Here is an 8286-nt window from a genome sequence, read left to right as displayed (position 1 = left end):
AAATAAATAAAATAAAATAAATAAAAGTTATATCCAGTGCGCTGTTGGTGCTATTCAGTTCTTCATGATCTTTGCTGGTTTTTTGTCTATTTCAATTATTGAGGGAAGTGTTCTTACTCTGATTATATTTATGAATTGTCTATCACTTTTTTAATTATATCAAGTTTTGCATTTATTTTATAGCAGTATTGTGAGGTACATGCAGGATTATGTAGGATTATTGTGTAGGATTAATTATATCTTCTTGGGGAATTGACTCATTTGTCAATTTATGAAGCTTCTCTTTATCCCTAGTAATATTCTTTATTCTGCAATCTACTATATCTGATAATATAATTAGTTAATCCAGATTTATTTGATTAATGATGGCTCAGTACATGTTTTCCCATTGTCTTGTATTTTACTTATCTTCTTTATTGAGTTAAAGTAAGTCTCCTGTGAATAAAATAAGATCCTGCTGTTTCCCTTATTTTGGGAAAAATTCTCTCAAAATTTTATACTAATTATTGTGGGATAGGTTGAGGCCAAAATTAGTAAAATATTACAAATAATTCCACGAGATATTTATGTTTGTGAAACAGTGGGCAGTCTCTTTCTTGAACTTACTCAAGGAGCCAGAATGATGGCAGTTTTATGATTGCTTTACATGTGTCTTCCAAAGCTTGTCTTTGCAGGTCTATATTCCCTGTCAGAAAAAAGAAAATGGAGATTTGCATAGTATGAGAGAGTTAAAAGTGGTAAGTATTTTATATTCTATTGGCTATTACCCATCACATGACTGAAACTAACTGCTTGATCAGCTAGCTCCCGGTCCCAAAAGAGGAGGAGAAAGATTTGCTGGGCAGCCAGCCATCTCAGCCATGGAATCTGTCAGTATGTATGATTGCTGTAGTATTTTTATTGACTTTAAAGTTAAATCAAGGACATTTACTTCTATCCTTGATTCCCTACAGAAATCATGTTGAATTTGATTAGTTGGCCTTTAAACTTCTATAAATAATAATCATATGCATTTTCATTTAACATATTAATATAGTACTTTATTACTTAGATTTTTCAATTGTGAAACATCCTTTTATCATTGAGGAAGATGCTAATGTACTGTATTACATCATTTTTTTATTCCTAGTCAAATTGATGCTCTTGTATTTTATTTAGTATATTTTGCCTTTATGTTCACATGAGAATTTGATCTCATACTCTGTGTATTTCTTGTACTGTAATAGCCTAGATTTGATATCAAGTTATGTATGTCTCAGTGCATGAGTTGGGTGGTTTTCTCTCTTTCTAGTTTCTAAAGCAGTTTGTGTAAATAATATTTATCACTTCCTAACAATCTCAGTAAATTTGTATATAAATCTTTAAAGGCCTGGTTGTCTATTTTGAGTGTGTTAAGGGGAAGAGACTTGTTCATATATTCAATTTTTAAATGATTATCAATTTATTGTAGTATTTTATTTCTTCTTGATCAGTTTTGGTTAGAAGGTAATTTCTTTTTCTCTTAAGAGCTCACTCCCATTTCTCTTTTTACTCCATAAGTAATAATTTAAATTTAATCTAATAGTTGATATGTGTTTAATATGTATTTTTTGTTTATTTGTGTCATCAGGTATGTAACATTTTATACACATCTTAATTTAGGAAATATATTTTGTTAAACATTGCATCATCTCCTGTGTCCTACTTTTCCATTCAGCAATTTGCTTCTGAGCTCTTGTCAAGTTGCAGTGAGTAAGTCTAATGTGCTGTTTCTAACTGCTGCATGAAACCAACACCATGGTTTGTATCAACCACACTTTACGTATTCACTTTTTAAATGAGGATCCTTCTGGGTACTGTAATCTATTTGTCATCATGAACAATTCTAAAATGAATATCTCATCTGTGTCTTCTTGTTGATCTTTGTGAGAGTCTTTATGTTTTCGCCCTGTGCCATACCAATAATTTGCTTAATTGTTAGTTGTTCCCCATAATGGCTGCAAAACAGTCTACCTTGCTGCCAACAGATGCTTTGTTCTCTTGTTAACCAAGTGGCTACATTTGGTATTTTATAGCTTTCTAACATTTTGTCAGTGATATGATATCTATGCTATTTTGATTTGCATATATGTAGTTATCAGTGATTTTTAACATCTTTTATTTTTGCTAGCTTTTTTAGTTTTTTATTCTATAAATTGTTCATATTCTTTATACATTTTTATTGGGTTTGCTAGATTTGTCTTTCTGAATTAGAGAATAAATACCTTTTAGTAGGATATCAGTTCCTTGTTTTTGAAATTCCAAAATTCTTGTCTCCTACTGTAATTTTCATTTCATAAATTTTCCAGTTAAAATCAAACTGTCTTTCATTGAACAGAACAGCTTAATTCTGGTGTTACCAAATTAATCAATATTTTCTTTTATGATTTGTGCTTCTTAAATTTTGGGGGAGAAATTCTTTCCAATTTGGAGTCACAAAGATATTCTATATTTCCTTTTATTAGCATTGTAGTTTTACTATTTATATTTAGATCTTTAATCCAAATAGAATGCCTTTGTATGAGCGAGATAAGGCACAAATTAGATTTTTCTTCACATTTTTCTCCATGAGCTGTTTTTCTCAATACCAGGTACTAACTAATCTCTTTTTCTTTCAGTGAGTTTTGCTATTCTGTTTTCACTGATCTATTGGCTAGGAGGCAATGTGATTGTTTCCTTACAAGATTGACTTAGCTATTTATAGACATTTGTCAAAATAAAATTTACCTAAATTTTTAAAGTTTCTTAAAAATTCAACTAAAATTTTCATTGTTATTTCATTAAACAGATTAAAATAGGAAAATCTAAAATCTTTATAATAAGTTGTGCTATCCAAGTGTATGGATTGTTTCTCTATTTTTGCATAATATTCTACTCTTCTATGTCTTTTATTGAAGTTTTTCTCTATAAAAGCATTCATTACTTTCACCTGTGTATTATTTATAAGTTTTTTACTATTGTAACTGATTTCACAACTTATTTCCTATTCTCACGTTATTGTATGAAGTGATGAGAATTACTTTAATTTGTTGTTGTTGTTGTTGTTGTTGTTGTTGTTGTTGTTGTTTTGTGGTACCGGGGATTGAACTCGGGTCTTTGCACTTGCAAGGCAGGCCACCAAACCGCTGAGCTAAATCCCCAGCCTGAGAATTACTTTTATAAGTTGATATTTTAACTAGAAACTATGATAATCTTCTAATTAATTCTAAACTTGTACTTTGTCTGTTTAATGTGTTGCTGTTTTTTAGGGCAGATTTTTATTATTTATTTATTTTTGGTACTGGGGATTGAACTCATGTCTTTGCTCTTGCGAGGCAGGCAGCAGCACCACTGAGCTAAATCCCATGCCCAGATTTTTATTTTATGCAAAGTAATTACAGTTTTCTCTTCTTATTTATTTATTCATTTATTTTATTGGGGATTGAACTCAGGACCTTGTGCTTGCCAGCTAGGCAGGTGGCACCTCTGAGCTAAATCCCCATCCCCAATTTTTATGTTTTTAATCAATTGATTTTTCTCTTTATAGTCTAGAGATGTCAATAATATGTTAAATGCTAGCAATAATAGATGGAAATTATGGTCTTGTTTCCGATCTTAAAGAAAACAGGTTAAAACTTTCTTCATTGGTTATAACACTTGCTATCTTTTAAAAACACATAACCTAAAAGTCATTAAAGGGCTGGAGGTATGGCTCAGTAGTAGAGCTCTTGTTTAACATGTGTTAGGCCCTAGGTTATATCCTCAGCACCAAAACTAGTAAACAAACAACAATCAGTTAAGGAGTTTTATATTTCTAGTTTGCTGAAAAGTTTCAATTTCCTTCCTTACTACCTTCCTTTTTTTTCCTTTAAGGAAAGATAGAAACCTAAATATCTATCATTTATTGTTCATTTATTTTTCAGGAAATATTCTTGCAGTTTACATATATTCTTCTTTTTATTGTCACTGACCACCCTTAAGTAAATATTATTATTATCTCCACTTTACCTGCCAGGAAATAGAACCTCAGAAAGGTTACATTTTAAATCAAACATCTAAAGAATGAAGGAGATCTGGTACTCAAATCTTGGTCAGATTGCCTTCAAAGGCAGAATTTTAATGAAATGCAAACATCATGATTACTACTGAGTACTGTTTATCTAAAGCTTCCCATCATGGAAGAAGATCTAACTGCTTTCTTATTCATTGGAGAAATGGCATTAAATCACCTTTTTAGTTACATTTTCTCACACTGGGCAGAATTTAACTTTTTATTTTTATTTATTTATTTATTTATTTTTGTTTTTTGAGACAGGGTCTCACTATGTAGTTGAGACTGACCTGGAAGTCACTATGTAGCCCAGGCTGTTCTTGAACTCACAGTGATTCTCTTGCCTCAGCCTCTCAAGTGCTGGGATTACAGGCGTGTGCCACCATGCCTGGCAGAATTAACTTTTTAAAGAAATTCGTATCTGTTCATTTTCTGTTGCTATAATAAATTACTCAAAGCAGGGTTCTTATACAGAAAAGAGGTTTATGCAGTTCAGTGTTTGGGGATTAAAGTCTATGGATGAACTCATGTCTTCTTTCAATCAAAATGGAAGCATTTAACATTTAATATTACTCAAGAACAAATGACTATATAAGAGAATTCTTCAGGAAAAAAGTTAACAGAGTTTACGCTAACTAAAGAATATTTAGTAGATTATCTTTGTAGATATTAAAAAATGTCTTCCTATGAAAAAGAACCTAAATGTTTGTTATTTTTTAAAAAATTAAAAAATAGGAAAAATCTTTCTTTAACATATGGGAAAACCATGTCCCTAATAAAATCTGTAATACAGAATCAAAATGCAAACATTTCATCAAACCGAGAAGAGTGACATTTATCCTTTAAAAGTTGTTTTCTTAAATTTTTCATCAAAATAATATATACTCTGAAAATTGTACACATTATAGGAAAGATTCATGGATTTATGTGTCATCCTTGCTCTAAATACTAGCACACAGTTTTTTAAAAAAATTATATTTCCATTTTTCTGTACTGTATCCAATTGGTTTTCTTTATTCCACATAAATATTCAATTGCTGCAATTTTCTGAAATGCTTCAAATAAACATCACTTGTCTCCTTTAGTTTATGAATGTGGAGAATTATATTAATATATTTTATGTTTTTAAACTGGACTAGAAAGATAGCCTGCATGCATATTGAGTCATTGGTTAAGGGATTTGTGTTTGCTTTACAAAATTTTGTGAAACCATAAAACACTTATAAGGAAAATAATGTTCTACACAAATTAATATGGTCAAAGGGCTATAATGAAATGAGACAAGGAGAGAGAAGAGGTAGATGCTGAGGTGAGGTGAACAAAGCAGTAATCTTGTAGTGAAAAGGTTAGGGCTCAGGAGAACCAGATTTTCCTTCTAGTCCCATTTATACTACTCAACCTCTTATATATGCAACCTCTAGCAAATCATTTAACTTTCATTTATTTCAGCTTCCTCATTTTTGAAATGAGTGCTTTTGCTTGGATCTATAAAGTTCATTATAGCTTTTAAATGTGCAATTGAAAAAATTTTTAACAATGCGAGGTCAGATCCCATCTACATGTCATGGGAAAGCAAAACAGAAGAAGTATCTGATAGAAATCTTGAAAGTAAGAATCTACTTGGCTCAGCTACTAATTGGACATAGAGTACAAGATGAACTGTCAAAAGGACTTCCAAATGTCACAGATGGGTGACACAGAATAGGCAGTGCTATCAGTTCCATGAAAGTGGAACTCTGCAAGATAAGCTGATTTTGTTGAAAGAACCTAATAAGTTAAAATTTGGATATGATCTCTGTGGACAAAATAGCTGTGTTATGACACTCCAGAAGGCACTATTCATGTGATATTCTATATGAATAGTCCCTCTTCACTCCACAACTTGTATAGTTACCCACTCTACACAGTGACACACAACACTTTTGACTATGGATGTAGAATAGACTGTTGGACATGAGTCTGCTATTTGGGAAGGAGGATGCCTGGCAAATGTTGTCTTGAAGTTCAGTAGTTAGTGGTGGACAAAAATACTTCGATGCTGTACAGTGGGAAAGCAATGTAAGTTGTAAAGTGAACCACTCAGCTCTAATCAAACATTTTGTGTCTAGCGCAGGGGTGCACACGTATAATCCCAGCTACTCCAGAGGCTGATTGCTTGAGCCTAGGAGTTCAAAACCAGATTAGAAAACATAACAAGGCTGTGCCTAAAGAAGTTATGATTCGGTTGGATTCCCTCAATATGAATATAACCAACAGTTACAAATATTGTTTTGTAGTAGTCTGTTCTGTCTCATTATGTACATAATGCTGCATAAAAATCACGTGTAATGAATTGTCTATAGCCTAATTACAGATTATTCATTCCTTATCATTCTAAAGTTAACAGAAAGTTATACATCCAAAGGACAAACATTTGGTTAAAATGTCATAAAATAAATTTATTGCCCAACATATACCTTCAAAAGTTTTACTTTTATAGAACAAGATTAGGTTATAAAATGGGCAAAGATTCAGAAGTTCTTATGTTGTTGAGATAAAATGAGGAACTCCTCCTGAACTGAACTTATTCTTGTGTATTCAATCTGCACATTGCCTTCATGAATCTTTTTGGTTGATGGTTAGTCTGTTTTCAAAAAGCTTTTTATCTCTGGGGAGTATGTCAGACTGAGACTGAGCTATGAGGCATAAAAATGAAACTTACTATTGAAAAGACCACCTGGGTTATTTTTAAGTCACTCCAACTAGTCTTGCTAGGGGATATGTGGTGCAACTAATTAAACAATCTGAACAGAACAGATATATCTGAAGCTTTATTTTCTCCTCCTCCTCCTCCCTCACCTCTTCATCCTCCTCCTCCTCCACCTAGTAACCTCTGCTCCTCCTCCTGCTCCTCTTACTCCTCTCCTTCTTTCATATTGGTGATCAAACCCAAGGTCTCATGAATACTAGAAATGTGTTCTAACCACTGAGCTATATACCCAGCCCTAAATCTATATTTTCTAATTAGCATTGAAAGTCAAAGTATTATTATTCTGTGGGGAAATTTTTTATTCAAATATGGCTAAAGTCTGAATGTTTATAACCCTTAAAACTTATCTATTGAAATTCTAATCCCCAACAGAATAATATTATCAGGTGGGATCTTTGCAGCATCTGTTTAAATCTTGTTTATTGAATTGTCATGTCAAGAGATCCTTGTTAAGAATTATGTTTACCCACCAGGTGAGTAGATAATGATATGTAGCTTATGAAGTGTACCCTCAATCAATGCTGTCCTCATTTATCATGTCCTATATAATCAAAAAAGGAAATATCTCATCTTGCATATGGATTTGATTCTCATAATATCATAATTCCAATTCTACCCTAAAGTGCATGTACTTTGTCTGTGTTTTAGGGGTCATATAAAAAAATTTTCCAGCTCAATGTCGTGAAATAATTTCCCTATATTTTATTCTAGTAGATTCATAGTTTTTGGTCTTATGTATAAGTTTTTAGTCCATTTTGAGTTGATATTTGTGATGGGTGAGAGGTGTCTAGTTTCATTTTCTGCATGTAGATATCGAGTTTCCTAGGATTCTTTATTTATTTGTTTGTTTATTTTTGAGATGGCGTCTTGCTATATAGTGTAAGTAGGGCTTCAACTGACTATGTAGCCCAGGCTGGACTTGAACTCATGTGATCTTCCTGCCTCAGCCTCCTAAGTGCTGAGATTATAGGTGCCATCATTTCATCCAGCAATAGCACCAATTATTGAACAGACTGTCCTTTACCTATTGTTACTCTTAGCTGTTTTGTCAAAATTTAGTTGGCTCTAAATACATAGGGTTATTGTTAGGCTTTATATTCCGTTCCATTGCTCTTTGTGTCTGTTTTTATGCCCAAACCATGGTTTCATAGTCACTATAGCTTTGTTGTATATTATGAGTTAAGGTAGTATGATGTCTCCAGCTTTGTTCTTTTTGTTCAAGATTGCTTTAGCTATTTGGGGTCTTTTAGTTTCCATATGAATTTTTAGGATAGCTTTTTCCTATTTCTGTGCAGAATGGTTTTAAAATAGAGATAAGGTCCCAAGTGCACAAGCAACAAAAGTAGACAAATAGAATTACATCAAACTGAAAAGCTTTCTTCAACACAGCAAAGGAAAAAATTATCAAAAACATTAAAAGAAAGCCAGCAGAGGTTTTTTTCAGCTGCCTGCCTGCCTGCCTGTCTGCGATCACCCGGCGGCGTGCGCG

Source organism: Fukomys damarensis, unplaced genomic scaffold (genome assembly GCF_012274545.1).
Source record: "Fukomys damarensis isolate Sample0158 unplaced genomic scaffold, DMR_v1.0_HiC HiC_scaffold_39, whole genome shotgun sequence".
NCBI lineage: Eukaryota > Metazoa > Chordata > Mammalia > Rodentia > Bathyergidae > Fukomys > Fukomys damarensis.
Note: the sequence above shows the minus strand (reverse complement) of the source record.